Genomic DNA, 20,719 nt, shown 5'->3' on the forward strand with positions numbered 1-20,719 from the left:
TGCAGGGAGAAGCTGGGGGGGGGGTTCCCTCTTGATGTTGTGCTGCTGTGCCAGGGGTGGGGTCTATTGCAAGAGTAGCCTTTCCTACCCATTTTGATGTGGGTCTTCTCATTCATCCTGTGTATAGGAATCATTCAGCTGGTTGCTGGCAGAGAAAATGGCTCTGTGTGTAGCTGTACATTCAGGGCATCTGGGGAGCAGAGCGGGGCTCAGGAGCCTCCCATGTCACCGTCTTGGTTGACTCTTCCAATCTATGCTTTATTTTCTTTTTTTATTTCTTGAAGATCCTCCATACTATTTTCCATGGTAGTTGTACCAATGTACCTCTCCACCAACAGTGTAAAAGGGATTCCTTTTCTCCATGTCCATATGAATTCCTTGTATGTGTTGGATGTTAACCCCTTATTGGATACGTGGTTTGCAAATATTTGCTCCTATTCTGTAGGTTGTCTTTTCATCTTGTTGACAGTTTCCTTTGCTGCATGGAAGCCTGTTAGTGTGATGTCATCTCGTTTATTTTTTTCACTTTTGTCACCTTGGCTTTTGGTGTCAAATCCAAAAAAATCACTGCTAAGACCAATGTCATCAGCTTCCCCCCTATGTTTTCTTCCAGAAGTTTTACAGTTTCAGGTCTTCACGTTCAAGTCTTTAATCCCTTTTGAATTGACTTTTTTGTGTGGTGTGATGGTGGTCCAGTTTCGTGTGGAAACAGTTTCCATGTGGCTGTCCAGTTTTCCTAGCACTGTTCCTTGAAGAGGCTGTCCTTTCCTCACTATGCACTTATCAGCACCTTGGCCAAAGATCAGTTTGCATTAAATGTGTGGGTTTCCTTCTGGGCTCTCAATTCTGTTCCACTGGCCCATATGTCTGTTTTTTATGACAGTACCATACTTTTTTGATTACTGGAGCTTTGTAATATGGTGCGAAATCAGGAAGTATGATGCCTCCAGCTTTGTTCTTTCTCAAGATTGTTTTTGGCTATTTAGGGTCTTTGGTGCTTCCGTATGAATTTTAGAATTGTTTTCTCTATTTCTGGGAAAAATGCTATTTGGTAGGCATCACATTGAATATGTAGACTGATTGGAGCACTATGGACATTTTAACAATATTAACTTTTCCAATACGTAAGCATGGAATAGCTTTCCTTTACTTGTTTTTCACTCAATTTTTTTCATCAAAGTTTTATAGTTTTCAGTGTATGGATCTTTCAACTTTTTGGGTAAATGTATTCCTAAATAATTTACTCTTTTTGATGCCATTGTAAACGGGATTGTTTTAAAAGGAATTTTTAAATATAATACTTCTAGACCAAAAAATCTCTGGAGTTTTTTTTCTCAAAATGTATACAATAATATATTCATTTACTTTGGTGATCAGGGCATTCTAATTCTTTTTCTCCTTTTTACTACTACGCTGCTATATAGTTGGCCCAGCATCACGTACTGTCAGCAGCCCCTACTATATATGGAGAAACATATGCTCTTTTTTATATTTATTGTTTTAAGATTAATTTATATTTATTTTTAACTATGAGTTGTTATTTCCAACCTGTTAAAATTATTTTAAAAAATGAATCCAGGATATGAAAATCACCCTACTCAAATGAATTATTATTTTTTTAAATTTATTTATTTATTCTGAGAGAGAGAAAGCACAAGTGGGGTAGGAACAGAGCAAGAGGGAGGGAGAGAATCCCAAGCAGGCTCCACACTGTCGGCACAGAGCCTATCTCGGGGCTGAAGCTGAAATCAAGAGTCAGAGGCTTAACTGACTAAGCCACCCAGGCGCCCCTCAAATGAATTATTTTGACAATTTAATGCAGAATCAGATTATGAAGGGCTTCGCATGCCCTACTTAAAGTTTAAGATTTTATCTTGAAGGCAATGAGAATGTACTAAAAATTTTTAAGCAGTGTGGTGAAATAGATAGCTTATTGTTTTAGGGATTTGATAAAACTTGATGACTAATTAGATGTAGTGGATAAGGTGGGAGGAAGAATCTCAGAATGCCTTCTATATTTCTGGCTTCGGTATCTGGGTACATGGTGAAAGGGATCATCAGTGGGAAGATTGTGTGGAAAAGTGCTAACGTTGGATGGAAGAAGGCCCATTTGGTTTGTATCTACAGAATTTGTGAGATCCATACATCTCTTGAAGGTGGACATGTTATGTGTGTAGAAACACTCGTTTGAAACTCAGCATCAAGCAGTCCTAGCTCCTAAAATTCTTTAATCCTTTGGTTTCCATGGAACTTCTGCTTTCGCGGCCCTGCTCTCCTGGGTTTCGTTCCACTGTAATGTTGAGCTTTTCTGCCTTCACCAGTGGCTATTACAGAGATACTCTGGGCTTTCACTGAGGGCCATTTCTCTTCAGAGATTTCACTCTTGCCAATGACCTCAGCTACCTTCTTGGGGCATGACAACCACAGCTTAGGAGAAACAGTAAGAAAACTTAGGGGCAGAGAGCTAGAAGGAAAATCAGGCAACAGTAAAGTAATGGAAGTTTCTAGTGGGAAATCTGAAAAGTCAGCTATTCACAGCATAACATTGTAATTAGAGATAAAGGAAAAGGAACTGCAGAGGGTCCTTTGTTGGGCAAACAAGGCCACCTTTATCGGAACAGAGCCACATTGCAGTGCACAGTGCTCGCACCATATTGCAATGGGTGACAGGGGTGTGCTTGAGGCGTAGGTGACAAGAAAAAGAGATAGTGCACACAGATTAATTTGTGAACAAAAATGACCGTGTATATAATAGAAGGTTAAAGGAACACGCTAAATACATTGTATTCAGGGGTGCCTGGGTGGCTCAGTCAGCTAAGGGTCTGACTCTTGGTTTTGGATCGGGTCATGATCTCACAGCTCATGGGTTGGAGCCCAGCGTTGGGCTCCATGCTGCTGGCACGGAGCCTGCTTGGGATTCTCTCTCTCTGCCCTGCCCCCCTTGCAGTCTCTCTCTCAAAATTAAGAATCAAAAGAAACTTTAAAAAAAATAAAATAAATAAAATAAATAAGTTGTATTCCAGCATTTATATCTTCAATAAAAATGGTAAACATAATGCAAAAATGTTCATTGAAAAGCATTTGAGAATAACAAGATTGTTTTATTTCATTGTATTAAGAAAAATAGACACGATGTCTTCCTATGTCTCTCCTCAATATTTTGTGTTGTTTAGCAAGAAAAGGAAAGTTTTCCATTTTCTTAAATTTGATGAGTGATGGGTTTTGAAAGTTGGCTACAGGTTATATTATATCACTGCTTCTACTAAATTATATGAAGATACATACTGACATCACAAAACATTCTCAAAGCAATTCAGGTTAATTCACTCCCACAAATATGTATTGATTTTCTTTCGAGAGGCATTTATTGTGCTAGGTGAGGAGATCCAAATAGTGATAACTACAGTCTCAAAAATACAATGCAGATAACCTGAAACTTTTTATATAATGTGGCAAAAACCAAGATCATAGTAGTAGGTGCTGTGAGCATCGACAACAATTCATCCAACCTAATGATTCAGGCATGAGGTACACTGATGCAAGGCTTCAAGAAGAAATAGATATAGCCCACCAAAGCAAAGCAGAGAGAGGGTGTTCAACACAGTACAGTATGAGAAAATTACAAATATATTCCAGAGTGTGTTACATGAATGAGTCCGATTTACTGAAGCATAATGTGTAAATCATGGGAGTCAAGGCTGAAGAAATAGACAAAAGCAAGTTTATGGAGAGCCTTGTATGCCATTATAAGGAGCTACTTTTTTTAACTTTGTAAGGAGCTATACTGTAAGGAGCTACACCGGAGTAGCATGGTTGGAATTAAATTTTTAGAAGACCAATTTTATTGCAATGAAGAGCAGGAAAGATGGTAAGTTGGGAGGTGAGAAAAGAAATTGGGAGGATAATAACCCAGAGGTGATATGACCAAGCCTGATGGGGATGTGTATGAGAAATGGAAATAAATATAGGAAGGATTCAAGATAAATTCAGATGGTAAGAGAAGCAAGGAGTGTTTGGTGATGGATGAAAGGTGGTATGTGAGGAAGACCAGCATAACTTGCAGGTTTCTGACATTTAGTGACTCGGTGGGTGACAGTGTCATGAACCCCTATGGCATAATAGGAAAAGAAATAAAATTTGAATGGAGAGGAAGGGCAGAAAGTGATGAGTTTACTTTGGACCTGTTGAGTTTGGGCTACCAGTGGAGGGTTCAAGTGGTTTCGTCTTTGGATTCACAAACATGAAACTGAGCTGAGAGGTCAAGGCTGAAGCTACAGATCTGAGATCACCATGTAAATGTCACTTAAAACCATGAGAATGAATGGGAATGCTTTATTAAGGCAGAAGAAACTTGTAGGGCTTTCACACTGACAGTTCAGGTTCCCTTCCAGTTCTTTCTTCTTTAACAATTCTACTTCACCTTAATGGAATTTTACTTGTTTGACCGTGTTGTGGTCTAGGAGGAATGCCTCCATTTTGATTTGACCAGAACATGGAAACTTCTGATAGTAACGCTATCTGACCGTGGTCTCCGATTTTCTGTTCTAACCAATGTATTGCTGACGTAGCCTCCTTTACGTTATCTACTCCAAAAGTAGCTATACCTTTCTGTATTTCTTCTATAGTAAGGGCTCACATGCTTCTTGCTACCAACAGAATGGTTTGGAGAGGGTGCTGTCTATATTAGTCTCCTATGGCTGCCCTTACTAATTACTAGAACCTTGGTGGCTTAAAGCAACATGCATTTATTATTTTACAGTTCTGGAGATCAGAAGTCTGAAATCAATTTAACCGGGCTAAAATTAAGATGTTAGCAGACTGGCATTCAATTCTAGGAATTATGTGAATTTCGTAGCCAGCCAACATAATAGGCATTGTTCTTTTTCTTTTTCACCTCGGTATCAAATTCTCCTTCTTCTTTCTTTCTTTTTTTTTTTTTAATGTTTATTTATTTTTGAGACAGAGAGAGACAGAGCATGAATGGGGGAGGGGCAGAGAGAGAGGGAGACACAGAGTCGGAAGCAGGCTCCAGGCTCTGAGCCATCAGCCCAGAGCCTGATGCGGGGCTCGAACTCACAAACCGTGAGATCGTGACCTGAGCCGAAGTCGGACTCTCAACCGACTGAGCCACCCAGGCGCCCCTCAAATTCTCCTTCTTAACAGCTCCCTGAACTTGTTTTACACTTGCCAGTCACGGATCATTATGGTGATACATCCAGGTACCTGCCTTCCATTCTGGAAGTCAAAGAATCAAATGGTTTCTCTCCCTGTGCTGGCACAGCCTGACTGAAGTTTGGCCCGTCAAATGCTCTCCCCTGTGACTTGACTCTTGATCCAGTAATGTGAGGTCAGAAGAAACAGTTGGCATTTATCCACGTTGACCGTGTAGCACAAAACCAAAGCCCTTCTATCTTTCAGGCCTCCTAGGCCTCCAGTATTGCCGTAAATCCTGCCTGGTTCTAAGACTGCTTTCCAGCCCTCCCTTCAGTTCTGGAAGTTTCCATGTCTTTCCAATAAATTACGTTCTCTTAAGTTAGCCAAACTGGGTTCTGTCGCTTACAGTTAGAAAACCCCCATCATTGTAGTGTGACATAGATAATATCATTGCTAGGGTAAGTCTACCACATGAATTTTGTAAGAAAATTGATTTTCCACTCCAAGTGATTTTATTCACTAATGTCCCCTAATTTGAGTTAGGGCAGTCATAAGACTGCCTCATTATATGGCCTCATTAAAATTCTATGGATTAAACATATTTACAGGTTTGGAAGGGCAAGGTAGTTGGTTTTTACAGATTAGGAAGGCTTATTTTTTTACTTTGCCTTTTCATGGAATGTTATTTGAAATATTAGGTGCCTCTCTGTAACCCTTCTTGAACTGGCTGGGATATCTTTTAGAGGCTTGTTAAAGCACTGGTGATCATATTACTACACTGCTGAGGGTTTACTTCCATTTCCTTGGCTGTTTAGTGGTTTAAAGTTTTTTTTTTTTTTTCTTTTTCTTCTTTAATGGAAAATCACTCAGTGAAATTGCGGAAAAGCGATTATTTATCTGAGTCATATTTTTATGGAAACCGTTTTTCACTTCCCTGCATTTTTAGAAGTGTTTCCTTAAAAAGGATATGCTATTAATATTTATAATTAGATATCACACAAAGCAGATGCTAAATCTTATGCTATAACTTTATGGGTAAAATTACATAAAGAAGATTATATACTTTTTGGCATAATATTCTCTCTGGAAGCTATGGAACAAAGGACATTGTCCACGAAGACACCTTTTTTTTTTTTTTTTTTTTTTTTTGAGTAGAGGAAAACAGGAAGACGGTGATTAACCACGATTATTTTAACTATTATTCAGAACAGTGTACTTAAGTGGGTAGAGCAGGAGCTCAATAAATACTTAATTGCCTTTTCTCTCTGACCCACGTCTCGGTTCACCTATTCACACTCTCTCTAGTCTTACTTTGAAGCCACGTGGATTCTTCGTATTTGCAGAGCCCTAGACGCCGGGTCCTCGGCCTCTGTGAATGGGTCTGGCTTCCAAATACACATGGCGGGGTATAGTGAGTGGGGAGTTTACTGAGGTCGGAGGACAGGAGGAAAAGGGATTCCTTTTCGTTAATACCGAAAGAACCGGTGGAATAAATATCGTGTAACCTAAGCCACACCCACCCACGCACCCAAGAGCCATCTTTGTGTAGACAAGGGAAACTGAGGTTCCGAGGAGTAGCTGAAAGTAATGGCACTGGGTTTGAACGTCCGTTCTTGTGAGTCTACCCTGTCTCCTCCCTGGCGATTACTTCTTCAAAAATTCTAGTGGGGACCCCGAGGATGGAGAGGAGAGGGCAGGAAACCCTCTCTTCGCCAAGTTGATCTCCTGTGAGAAAGAACTGTTGTTACGAGTTCTCCCGAGCCCCTGTCTTTAAAAGACAAGGTTAGGGACAACGGCTGGCAAGAGTAGAAGAGCAGGTTCAATTCCCCGGAGACTCTGCGCCAGGGAACGGACGGGGCACGCCCACTAACGGGGGGCCGCCTCTCGGTTCCGTCCCAGGCACGCGGGGCTTTCCCGTCGGTCCGGTTTGAGTGCGTGTGAGTGCACTCGCCACCGGAAGGCTGAGCGGGCAGAGGCCGCAGGCCAAGAGCACGCTCCGGGAGAGGCCGGGCGCCTCCCCGCGGCCTCGGCGCACGTGCCTGGGCTGGGGCCAGGGCGAGTGGCCGCGCCGTAGTAGCTGGGGCGGGTGGGAGCGGCTGGCTCCGGGCCGCGGCCGCCGCCCGCCCGCCGGCTCCGGTGGTTGGGCGGAGGAAGCGCGGGACTCCTCCTCCCCACCGTATTAACATGCACCCAGGGGCGGGTGACCAGCCCAGCCTCGCCGCCCCAGCTCGCCGCGTCCCGGCGCTCAGCCTCCGCGCCAGAGGCGAGCGCTGCGCTCCGGGCGCCGCAATCCCGAGGACACGGCCTCTCCGACACCTCCGGCCCGGCGAAGTCGGCGGCAGCATCGGCGGGAGCGGTCGCAGCCGCCTCTGCTCCTCTCTCCGTTGCTTCCCGTCGCCTCGCTGAGACCCTGTCCGGGCCGCGGGGACACCCTTTTTCGTCCTCCCCCCGAGGCTCGTGGGACCGACGGACGGACGCAGGGATCCAGGGCCGGACTGCGGGCAGCGGCAAGGTAACGCCGGGCTGCGCTGCGGGGCTGGGGCGTGCGCGCGTGGCGGCAGCAACCGGAGCCCGGGCCGCCGCCAACCACCGCGATCGCAGCGCGCTGGGTGTCTCTTGACCGCCGCGCGGTCGCCGCTCCTCTCGCCCGCGGAGGGACGATGGGCTGGGCTCCCTTGGCCCGCTTCTCCTTCGCCATCCGCCGCCTGGGGCGCACTCCCGGACCCCCTGGGGACCCCGGGAATCCGGGGGCCAGCGCGCCCCTCTCCGGGCTTGTGGTCCTGGCTACTCCCTCTTGGGGCCCGGGGAGGGGACGGATTTCTAATTGCGACAGGGTCCTGGAAGGGGGAGGGGAGAACACTAGTTCCCGTCATCTCCACCGGCCAAATTCACACCTCCCCCCGCCCCAACCCCCGGTGCACCTTGCAGGGGAGGAGGGGGCTGCTCACTGCAGGGGAGTTCTCGGCAGGCTCCTGGGTCGTTTGCCAGGCAAGTTGTTGCACTTGGGTTTTTAGGTGACATTTTGGCTTTGGTTGTGGAGAGAGCCTCCTCCCGTGTGTGTGTGTGTGTGTGTGTGTGTGTGTGTGCGCGCGCGCGCGCGCGCGCGCGCGTAAGAGAGAAAGCCAGAGAAACAGAGACACAAAGAGAGACAGACAGAAGCTCGCAGGAGGAGAACGAGACACAGAAAGAGAGAGACACACACACAGAGGACGGGATTCAAGGGGGAGGTCACTGTAGAGTCGCCCCCCGCCCGCGGCCGAGGCCAGTTCCCGGCGAATCGCGTGGCCAACCTTGAGACGCGGTATTCAGTGAATTGAATGAGCGGGGCTGGAGCGGAGACCAAACCGGGACTTCTCCTCCGGGCTGGGAGAGATAACAAATTGCACTTTCATTGAGGGGCGGCTGCAGCTGCGGGAGGGACCTTCGGAGGGCCGCTGGGAGATGAAGACCCTGCATTCAGGACTCCGGCCGCGGCGCTCGCTCCTCGAGGAAGGCGAGCTGTCCCTGCTTCACCCGGTGGCCCCCGGGAAGCCGTGGGAAGCGGCGACCCGCTGTTCGGGTGCCCGCGCCCCGAGACACTGAGTGCCTGTACCGGAGCTCGGCTCGCGCCCTCGGCTCCCGGGCTCGCCTTCCTCCGGGCCACTAGCGCTGCGGAATTTTCTGTCTGAAAACCGGAGGGGGCGTGCGGAGGGGAGGGGGTATGAAGTGGCCAGAGGGCCGGGACAGGGACGCGGGTGGGTAGATGTTATTTCTTTTATGGACCCAGGCAGGACTCTATGTACACCCCTGACACAGTGAGCCTGGCTTGGGTTCCTGAGAGATCGATGCTTCCTGCCTCCCTTGGCATAACATGGGAAGTTATGGAATTACAAAGATGAAAGACATATAATTAAAGTAACAATTAAGAACAGATCTTTATCTTTTATGGTGTTCATGAATCATGAATGGCTTCGTAAAGTGAAGGATCGATCTGAGTTGTAGTCAGGCACTGGGATGAGGAATGTTTAGAGCTAGGAAAGCGATTTTAGGACCCAGTGCAAACATCTTGCCAATTTATTTTTACCAGGGAGGACCTAACTGCTTTTTGAATGTTATTTATAGCAGAATTTCAGTTTCAGGAAGCAACTTTCTATTGGCCAATGTAATTTTGCATCTATAGCAATAGTCGTTATTCCAACTTGGACGGAAATGACATAGAAGCAAGAAATGTTAGAAGTGTCTCAATTTACATAATGTCAAAAGGATAAAGTTTTCTTTTCTCAAATGTTTACAAAGGAAATTCAAAGCCATAAAACCACGTTGCATATATCTATGCAAAATATATGAAATTTAAGTGGTCAGGTCATAAAAATTACTCAGTTCAGAAAATTTATATTCTGGCATAAAGAGGAAATAGAGAATTTCATGGACTCTGATATCAGTAGCTGTGGTATTAATTTCCTTTGGATGTATCACTTCAGTTTAAAGTTGCAGCAGGTGAAGACACTGCTTTGCAATATTACAAGTTTCAGATCTAAAATCCCAGGACTGCTTTTGAAAAACAAAACAAAACTGACTTGCTGAAGAGAAAATGCTACTTGAATGAGAAAAGACTTGAGCATATTTGCAAATATAGGACATTAAAAAAATTATACCTGTCTTTCTATTTCTCTGTATGTTTCCATTAGGGTTTCTATTCTGTTTCCCAAGTGAAGTATCTTATTTCAAATATTATAGGCAACATAAATGTTGGCAAAATGAACTGGTTAAAAGATTCCTTAAAAAGCTGTGAAGTGATTTTCTGACAAAACTCTTCAAATAACACATACGCAGTTGTGCTTTTGAGAGATAACACGTACATGAGTTTTCCCTGTGGGGAATTTTCTTTAATTTCTCCTCCAACATAAATTGTATTCTGCCAGGACTAAAGCCTTGATGAAACATGTCAGTAATTATGGAAAGCAAGACCTTCTTCTCAAAATATTGCATACCCCATATAGAGAAATAGCCTAAAACTAAGCGGTGTTCTACTTTCTAAATCCTTCTAAGCTTAAATGTCCTTTGAATCAAACTTGGAAAGATGGGTTGCATGCATTTTGCTTTAACTCTGTTAGGCATGTGTGCCTTCATTCCATATAGCCAACTAGATTCATTATTTTTTTAAATATAAAATTAAAACTAGGAGGAGGGAAGCTGAGTTCATACTAATGACTCATTTAGAGATATGTAGCATGAGAATAGTTTCGGCTACAACTTCATTGAGGCAAGGGCCATATTCTTTGTATAGCAACTTCTGGAAACAAAAAAAAAATCAACATTCTGATTCCGATTTCATATAATATTTTGAATTGAGAAAGAATCATCACATGCTATCCAAATGAGTGTTTTTATAGTGAAGTTTGTATGATAGACGCCAACTCCCATGATGCTGTCTTCTTGATTATTCCCACAATTAGCTCCACGCTTTATCAGACCAACTCTGTTCCCCGCAGAAGTTTTCCTTAGGAAGCATTCATCAAACTGGAGGATTTTTATGAAGAGTTCATCTCTATAGAAACCACACTTGCCTCTCTTTGCCTAATTTAAGGACACAATGCTGTTGTAAGTTCTTTTGTTTCTTTCCTCTTTTTCCTTGGTAATTATTTCCCCCCTGCTAAAGGAGCAGCACCAAGGAAAGCTGAAAGGCTACCCAGACTTTTCAGAAATCTCAACACGCCCCACCCCCTACCTCTCATATTTACTATCTATGCCTTGCGTATGTTGTATGTTGTTCGCTTAATTTTTTTTTCATTTTAAAGAAGCACAGTCACAAAAGACAGAAACACAATCACAAGAAGGCCCTTTTTCTAGCATTCTAAACATTTTTGTGCTGCTGAGATGCTTGGGGTTTCAAAAGCACTCCATGTCTTGTGCTGTCTTTTATTTCCAGAGGGTCCTAAGAGCTTGTAATTCTCCATTTTCAAAGAAAGGGATCATTTCACTGCCCATTCCCCCCACCCTTAACTTTCTCCCTGCCTCCTTTTTATTTTTATTTTTTTATGTTATTTATTTATTTATTTATTTATTTATTTATTTATTTATTTTTGAGAGAGAGACAGACAGACAGAGCGGGGTAGGAGTAGAGAGAGAGAGGGAGACACAGAATCTGAAGCTGGCTCCAGGCTCTAAGCTGTCAGTACAGAGCCCAGTGTGGGGCTCGAACTCGGGAGCCATGAGATCATGACCTGAACCAAAGCTGGAGGCAACTGAGCTACCCAGGTGCCCCTCCCTACCTCCTTTTGAAATCATGGGGAATTTGTAGCCTGGTTCCTGTTACTGCCCAATGGACCTGGCTTTCACAGATGTGTGGTCTTTCAGGAATTGGAGAGATGTTCCTTCTTCTACCACAGGCATTTGCTTTCGTCTATTGAACATCTGCTGATAACTCACTGCCTGACATACCGGGTATCAGTTCCTTTTCTTCTAACACATATTTGTTTTATGCAAAAAAAAAATTTTTAATAGAAAATTAAATATTAAAAACGTGTATAATATACCATTAATACATAAAGCATTCGAGCGTTTATGTACATTTACTACACACACACACACACACACACACACGTACACACACACGAGGTTGGTATTGCATATGAGTTGTGTTGACCCATCAATTTTATATTCTTCATTCTAGTGAATGGCAGGGGCCAGACAGCTGCTGTACCGGTGAGAAACTAGTTATTCTCTTCCTTTATGGAGTTAAACGTTGGTGTTTATTGTTTTCGCCTTCCCGTAGGAGTTCATGATTTGCAGGTAAGAAGTGCTATCCCGCTTCGGAAGACCAGCTCATGCACAGGAGGCCCTCTGGCCAACCAGCCGTAGATTTCTGGCCCAGATTCTTGGACCTTTTCTTGGGTAGATGAGAACCAGTGAAACTGGGATGTGATTGCCCCCCTTGGGGTTGTTGTGATGAGGGATCAGGGTTCTGGATCTGCTGTGCATCTTGGCTCACAACGAAACTGTTCATGTTTATATTCTCTTATCAGAGTTTGCTCACCCAATGTCACTGACAATTTCTAGATCCTCTCTCCACATGTTTTTGTTGGGTGTGCAAGCAGCGACACAAAAGCAGGCCACGGAGACTGTAGTGTGGCGGTGTGTGAACTGCCAGATTTTCTTAGTATTCATCAGAGCAGGGGCTTATCGAAGCCCTGGATAAGCAATTAGGAAATGAGGGTTCCCGTTAGGGCCGGTTCCCTCCCCAGCTTGTGTGTCCCAGTCCGCACCCTCCCAGTCTGCACCGGGAGGGCTCAGAGACATTTAAATGGCTCCCTCAGGCAGCTTGTGGGGAGGTCTCTCTCTCTCTGGGCATGTTTCCAGCTCTGCCGCTTTGCTCTGTGACACGGTTTTGGCTAATTTGAAAACATCTGCTAGAGTAACTTCCCTTTTCATTCTACTCCTGGAGACCGTTTATTCGTATATGATGGGAGGACTGGCATTAATCTTTGCTCTGACCTCAAGATGACACCCTTTCTCTGGAGACCCTTCCTCCCTCAGTTTCAATTTCAGTGGAAACTCGGAGGGAAGTCTGTTTCTGGACTAGAAATCTCCCTGCTAGATATCACTGAGATTTCTTTACAAAACACACGCTGCAGTTTCAGAGGCAAATGGCATTTTGATCTTGTCTCAGACTTTGCAAACAACTATTCCATGCTATGATTCATCATACTACTCTAGTAAAAAGGCAATGCGTAGTCACTCCCTTGGAAGCTCTTTTCCCAGACATTAACCCAGAAGCAGAATAACCTTTCAGTCTTTCAAACAGGGATATTCTTTTCCGTTAGAGCCCAAGGGGTGGGGAGGTGGGAGTGGGGTAGGGGTCGGTAGGGACCGGACCTTGAAGCAGTAACATGTTTAGAAGTTGATTGTGTGAGCCCTTCCCTAGGCAATTTAGAGAATCGCTTGGTTCTATAGCTTCTGTGAAGCAGCATAAGATGTCCTTTCCCCACTCTCCCTGGCACACTGTTTCTTACATTATTTCCTCTTTCCGAGACCTCAGCTGAAAATTTAATTTAATCAGTGAGGCTCTCCAGTTGAATGCAGCTTTACCGCTTTATACTTTTCTTCTTTTCGCGGTCCTTTTCCAGTAAATAACGATGCTTTGACTTCTATGATTATCCCGTCGACTGTCTTCCCCACTGAACTGTGCATTCCATGGGATCAAGGACTAAATACGGCACTTCACCAAATGTCAGCAGGGCCCAGCACAGCCGCTGGCACTCAGTAAGTGGTCAGTAAACAGCAGTGAAGTGAATGAATTAATAAACCCATGAGGGGATGCAGATCTGTACTCTAACTGTGTAAGGACCAGAACCCTGAGGGTAGTATCATGTGGCTTTTAGAGGCCCCCCTGCAATCTCGAATCCTGCATTCTCTACTCTGATAACGCCTGGAAGACACAGGCCTGATCCCAGCGTGGCCAACGTGTGCTGGGTTAGTTTTGTGCTGGTTTCCCAACCAGGGAAACTGCAGTCTGCTGGAAAACTGAGGGAGGTCCTGAAGTAAGACAGGGATTAAGAAACAAAACAAATAACACAAAAACAAAACCTCCCATCCCCTACCCTTCTTCCCCTTTCTTACTTGAAATAAGCATATGAATAGCTTCACCCCCCCCCACCTGCCTATGCTTTGAGTGCCCCCCCTCCAAATGTAGCACTAGCTCTTTTCTTCCTGGCCACCCCAAAGGACTGAGCACTCCCTCCTATGTCTCTGTGGAATCTGGTACACATTTCGTAGTTTTGTATTTCATTGTCTGTTTATGTGCCTGTCCACCCCTAGGAGACCATAAGCTCAGAGACAATGGTGAGTATAGGAGCCGCGTATGGAAGGACATTGAAAGACTGAATCAGACCACAAGGATGAGAGACCAATCTAGCAGGAAGAAGAGAAGTGGCTACAACCGACTTTCTTGCTTGTGCCTGATTTCTGTATATGTCCTTAGAACCTGCGTGGGGTGTGGCTCTCATTCATAGGTGATGCTGGAATCTGCCACTTAAAATTAGGTGGACTCACAGCCTTCTGAGTAGTTTCATGACTTTTTTTTTTTTTTAATACTAGTTTCTGGCCAGGCTTGTAGTATATTCCGTCCCACTCTGTGCTTCTGAGATCTTGAATGATGTGGTGAGGTGGGCCACCCTCGTGGATACGCTTAATCTGACACGTGACACCCTGCTTTCAATGCTCGATCCACTGTTCAGCCCTAAATGAGGAAAAGTAAGACTTAACACGGACATGGCTCATGTTGCTATAAACTATGATGTGCAATAATTTCTCCAGATCTGTTTTTCTTTTATTGATGTTTTAAATTATCTTGCTTTGATGATAAGAATCCTAAGGGATGTAGATGGTCGATGTAGATCTTGGCATGGATATAGCCCCCACATATGGGCAAACAGGCAAACAAAATTAGAATATCTCCTGTGTACTCATTAGCGTGCAGAATACAGAAGTGGAAACACTGTTCAAATCCTTGGGTGGCTTAAAATCTAATCCAGGGGATAAGAGTAACATGTAGAAAATAATTAGTAAGAACATGTTATAAAATCAAACTAAGGGCTCAAATGTCTGAGACCAGTCATACTTATCCTGGGCTTTTAAGGAATGACAAAACTCAACAAAGGACGGAATCATTGGATCCGTCTTCCTGGATGGGTAAGAGTTAAATGGAAGGGATGACTTTTCAGATAAGGCAAAAACATTTACAAAGACATGGAAATGCAAACCAACTTGGTGTATTCCTGGTTCAAGGAGATGCTTCTCTGCTCTGGCTCCTCTGATGCATTTGAATTAGACCTGGAGATGAATTTGATTGAGAAGGATGGAGAATGTTTAGAGTTGACAGGAACCTTGAAGGATTTGGAAGAGACAGTGATACAGAGAAGTGGCTGGCCTCTTAAACTGATGGAAGTAGGTCCGTCTAGCACCAGATGAGAACCGAGAGGAGGCTGTTGCATTAATTGGGGCATAAATGAAGGGAACCAGGTCTAAGGAAGTAACCATGGGAGAAAAGAAGACATGAAAAATATTTCGGAACAAATTTCAAGTACTATTTGACTCATTTCTCTTTTACCCTATACCTGTGTTGCAAACTATTGTTCAATTCTTTGTTGCTAATTACAGATTATTGTGAAATATTTTAGTAACACCAAAAAATTAAATATTAAAATAAACACCTATGTATTCACCCCCCTCCAGATGGTGAAACAAGTCATTACACGTACTGTTAATACTCCCAGAGTCCTCTTTCTCTAAGCATCTTTCCCCTCAATGGTACTCTCTATAGAGGCGTACCTCCGAGATACTGCAAGTTCGATTCCAGATAGAACTTTATCACAATAAAGTATCACAATAAAGCGAGTCAAATGAATTTTTTGGTTTCCCATTGCATTAAATTATGTGTACACTATGCTGTAGTCTATGAAGTGTGCCATAGAATTATTTCTAAAATAGACACATATATGCACACCTAAATAAAAAAAATACTTTATTAGTAAAAAAATACTAACTATATTCTGAGCGTCCAGCAAGTTGTAATGTTTTTGCTGGTGAAGGGTTTTGCCTTGATGTTGGGGCTGATGACTCATCAGGAAGGTTGGGGTGGCTGTGGCAATTTCTTAAAAGAAGACAGCGATGAGGGGGCCTGGGTGGCTCAGGTTGAGCGTCTGACTTTGGCTCAGGTCAGGATCCCATGGTTCATGGGTTCGAGCCCCGCATCCAGCTCTGTGCTATCAGCTCAGAGCCTGCTTCAGATCCTCTGTCTCCTTCTCTCTCTGCCCCTACCCCGCTCGCTCTCTCTCCCTCCCTCAAAAATAAGTTAACATTAAAAATATTGTTTTTAAAAAGAAGACAATGAAGTTTGCCACATTGATTGACTGCCTCCTTTCACTTGAAAGCTTAGAGGTGGTTGTAAGGTTGTTAACTTTCCTAATTTCAATATTGTTGTGTCTCAGGGAATAGGAAAGTCCAAGGAGAGAGACAGGGATTGGCTGGTTGGTGGAGGAATCAGAACACACGATGTTGATGGATTAAGTTCATCATCTTGTATGTGTATGGTTCATGGTGCCCCGGAACAATTACAAAGTGATGGCACAGATCACTGATCACGGATCACCATAACAAATATAATAATAATGAAATGGTTGAAATATGGCGAGAATTACCAAAATGGGACACAGAGACCTGAAGTGAGAAAATGTCGTTGGAAAAATGGTGCCCAAAGATTTGCGTAACGCAGGGTTGCCACAGACCTTCAATTTGTAAAAAAAAAATGCGATAAGTGAAGTGCAATAAAACAGCATATGCCTGTACGGAATTTTTGTGTTTATCATTCGCATGCATTTCCTTATGCTTTGCTATGTATGTGTGTATTTTAGCAATATAGTCTCGCTTTGCTGTTTGTAAACTATATAAATAGTAAATTGCTCTGTAGTCTTTTTCACCTTACTTTAATGGATTAGTGTTTTGTGGATATATGTAGATCCTATTTAGTCATTTCTACTGCAGTGTGGTATTCCGTTGCATAATATATCATGTTTAATGTATCAGTCTTCTGTCAGTGGGCAGTCAGGGTATTTTCCAACAAGGCTGCCGTGAACATTCATATATAAACATGTCTTGTGCTAACAAAGAAGACTTTCCTTAGCATATCTCCTTAGGAGTGGAATTATGGAAGGGTGGGATTTGTGCCCTCACCTTTAGTGGGTGCCAAATTACCAAAAAAGTATTTAACTCTTTATACTCCCATCGGCAATCTAGAAGAGCCCCCTTTCCCTCATATCTTTGCCAGTATTTGGTGATCCATTTTATTTTTTGCCAGGATTATGAATGTGAAATGATGGCTCCTTGTAGTTTAAACGTGTTGCTTCCTGTTAGTAATGTTGACTATTTCTTTCCTCTGTTGATTACCATTCAGATCTCTTCGGAATGCTTATTCATACATGCTGTCCATTCTCCCACAGCTTTAAAAAAGAGGTTATTGATTTGTAAGAGTTATTTATATATTCTGAATACCAGAGTTTTTCTGTTATCGGCATTTCAGCAATCTTCTCCCCACTGGTGGCTTGTCTTTTCATTTTTATGATGTCTTTGGGGGAAAAGATTATTTTATTTTATGTTAAATTCCAGTGTAACTAACCATGTTCTATTAATTTAACATGTGCGATATAGCGATTCAACAATTCGATACATTACTCAGTCCTCACCATGATAAGTGTACTCTAAGTGCCCTTCACCTATTTCATCCACCTCCCCCCCTCCCTCTCCTTTGGCATCACCATTTCTCCATAATTAGGAGTCTGATTGTTTGCTCTCTTTTCCTTTGTTCTGTTTCTTAAATTCCACATATGAGTGAAACCATGTGGTATTTGTCTTTCTCTGACTGACTTACTTCACTTAACGTTATACCCTCTTGGTCCATCCATGTTGTTGCAAATGACAATGTTTCACTCTTTTTTTTTTTTTATGGCTAGTATTTCACTGTGTATATATGCCACATCTTTATCCATTATCTATGGATGGACGCTTGGCTTGCTTCCATACCTTGGCTGTTGTAAATAATGCTGCAGTAAACATAGGGGTGCATATTGCCTTTCAAATTAGTGTTTTTGTATTCTTTGGGATAAGTACCCAGCAGTGCAATTGCTGGATCATATGGTAATTCTATTTTTGATCTTTAAAGGACTCTCCATACTGTTTCTCACGGAAGCTGCACCAGTTCGCATGCCCACCAACAGTGCCTGGGGGTTCCTTTTTATCCACATTCTTGCCAACACTTGTTGTTTCTTATCTTCTTGATTTTAGCGTTCTGACAGGTGGGAGGCGATATCTCCGTGCGGTTTCGATTTGCATTTCCCAAATAAGTCAGGTTGAGCATCTTATCATCTGTCTGTTGGCCCTTGAAAATCATCTTTTAATTGGTTATTTATTTTTTATTTAAAACAAATTGTTTATTTATTCATTTTGAAAGTCGGGGCACCTGAGTGGCTCAGTGAGTTAAGCGTCTGACTTCGGTTCAGGTCATGATCTCGCGGTCTGTGAGTTCGAGCCCTGCTTCGGGCTCTTTGCTGACAGCTCAGAGCCTGGAGCCTGCTGCAGATTCTGTGTCCCTCTCTCATTCTGCACCTCCCCTGCTCATGCTCTGGCTCTCAAAAATAAATAAATGTTAAAAAAAATATTTATTTTGAGAGAGAGAGAGGGACAGAGAGAGAGGGAGAGAATCCCAAGCAGGTTCTATGCTGTCAGCATGGAGCCCGACGAGGGGCTCGATCTCACAAACCGTGAGATCATGACCTGAGCTGAAATCAAGAGTTGGACGCTTAACCAACTGAGTCACCCAGGCGCCCCAAAAAATCTTTTTAAAATTTAAAATCGATGCGTTTTTTATTGTTTATGGTATAGATAAGATATCTTGTTTAAGAAATCTTTTCCAATTCTGAAGTGATAAAGGCATCATCCTTTCATATCTTATAAACTGTTAAAGTTTTATTTTCTCGTTTAGTTCTTTAAGACTTTCTTATCAATGGTCATTTTATTTTTGTTATTTTATGTTTTTTAAAGATTTTTTAATTTATTTTATTTATTTTTTGAGAGAGAGAGAGAGCAAACTGGGGAGGGGCAGAGAGAGAGGGACAGAGGATCCGAAGCAGGCTCCAGGCTCTGAGCTGTCAGCACAGAGCCCGTCGTGGGGCTCGAACTCACCAACAGTGAGATCATGACCTGAGCCTAAGTCGGAGGCTCAACCAACTGAGCCACCCAGGTGCCCCTCAATGGTCATTTTATAAAGCCTTTTATTATGTTACAAATTTGGGCAAGACATATGACTTCTTTTTGGTCTTAATTTCTTCCTGATGAAACGAAAGTTTGGAGTAGTTGTGTTGTGTGAATTCTGCGGATGCTGCTTGACTTTAGGGCTTCATCATTTTATGCGTGGGATACACAGAAATCTCCTAATGGCACTTCTTGTCTGCAGGGTCTCCTTCTGATTACACCTGGATCTGGGCTGACTTTTCAAAGAACAAAGTCTTTGTGAGGCTCCTCAGACTTTGTCCTTGAGACCACGAGGACAGCAGTCACGTCCCTTTGCACTTGCCTGCATCCCGTAGATCTGAGCACAAACCAGGACCACAGTTGGCTGTCAGACACGTGGGTGGGATGAATGCCAGAGACGTAGCGGGCTCCCTTCGTTGCTTAGCTCTGTTTCTTAACCAGCCCCTTACATGGAACCTCCTTTCTGCTATAGCCACCCCTACTTGTCATGACTGGGCCATTCTGGCCATTCTCTCCTCTTTATTTCTTTTCATGTATTTTGAATTCTGTCTACTTGACAGATTCTCCTAGGGCTAGGACAAGGAAAGTCAAGGATTCTTTCCCCTTTCATGTCCTTCTAGATAGTTTGAATGTTTTACCACAGGCAGGGATTTCTCTTAAGATGGTTGTTTCAAAGCCCTCTATCCTGGAAGGCTGGTCAAATCTCACCTCTCACATGAAACGTTTTATTATTTTATTATTTTATTTTATTATTTTATTTTATTTTATTTATTTTATTTGGAAGTATTTATTTATTTTCAGAGGGGGGAGGGGCAGAGAGATACTAGGAGAGACAGAGAATCCCAAGCAGGCCCCATGCTGTCAGCGCAGAGCCTGTTGCAGGGCTTGAACCCACAAACTGTGAGATCATGACCTGAGCCAAAATGAAGAGTCAGGTACTTAACTGACTGAGCCACCCAGGCGCCCCACATGAAGCATTTTATAACTCTAGCCCAAGGTAAACCGTCTTCTGAATTCGAGTTGCATTTTTCTGGATCATTTACCGTTTACATTTTAAACCTTTTGTGTGAATACTCCCAGATTTTAAGCTCCTTTAAGGGGCGTGTTTGCGTAGGTAGCTTTGTATCTCTCTAACGCCTAAGAACAAGAGCCAGAAGAGTGGGTTTTCAATGGGTTATGGTTGCTTTCTTGAAGATTGGTAATCAGCTTGTGGAGATGACATCAGCTGAGTGTGAGGACCCTGGGATTAGTGAATTGCCGGAACATATAAGGATTTGGGATAAGAAGCTCATTCTTAGTGAACTGAGCTCTGTTTTGTGTGTGTGTGTGCATGTGTGTATGTGTGTATGGTTTTTGTTGTTGTTGTTTGTTTTCGTTTTTGTTTTTTGGAGTTAGAGAGCCTGTGAGCAGGAGAGAGGGGCAGAGCAGAGAGGGAGAGAATCCCAAGCAGGCTTCTTGATAAGCATGACGGGGGCTTGATCCCACAACTCCAGAATCATGAGCTGAGCTAAAATCAAGAGTCAAATGCTCAACCAACTGAGCCACCTACGTGCCCCTGTTTGTGTTGATTTTTGAGACAAATATTGGACATGTCCCATTGGCAACTTGGAAAACATTAAAACTGAGGGGTTCTTTTGGGGGGGGGTGCCTGGGTGGCTCAGTGGGTTAAGCATCTGACTTCAGCTCAGGTCATGATCTCATGGTTCATGGGTTCAAGCCCCACGTCGGGCTCTGTGCCAACAGTTCAGAGCCCCGAGCCTGCTTTGGATTCTGTGTCTCCCTC

General features: G+C 43.5%; 1 protein-coding gene across 8 annotated transcripts in view; it reads left to right on the plus strand.

The window, feature by feature from the left end:
• Positions 1-7,224: 7,224 nt before the first annotated feature.
• The window catches only part of DLGAP1 (DLG associated protein 1), an 893,154-nt gene continuing 879,659 nt past the window's right edge, over positions 7,225-20,719 (plus strand). For 2 of the 8 annotated variants that reach the window (XM_053902453.1, XM_053902455.1), the window contains exon 1: positions 7,228-7,666. The gene's annotated coding sequence lies outside the window, so the exon portion shown is untranslated. Of the gene's footprint in view, positions 7,667-20,719 lie in introns of all 8 variants that reach the window. The other 6 variants (XM_053902457.1, XM_053902459.1, XM_053902461.1 and 3 more) reach the window with 6 other exon arrangements.

The sequence above is a fragment of the Panthera pardus genome, unplaced genomic scaffold, assembly GCF_024362965.1.
Source record: "Panthera pardus isolate Hobbes unplaced genomic scaffold, ASM2436296v1 HiC_scaffold_15, whole genome shotgun sequence".
NCBI classification, from domain to species: domain Eukaryota; kingdom Metazoa; phylum Chordata; class Mammalia; order Carnivora; family Felidae; genus Panthera; species Panthera pardus.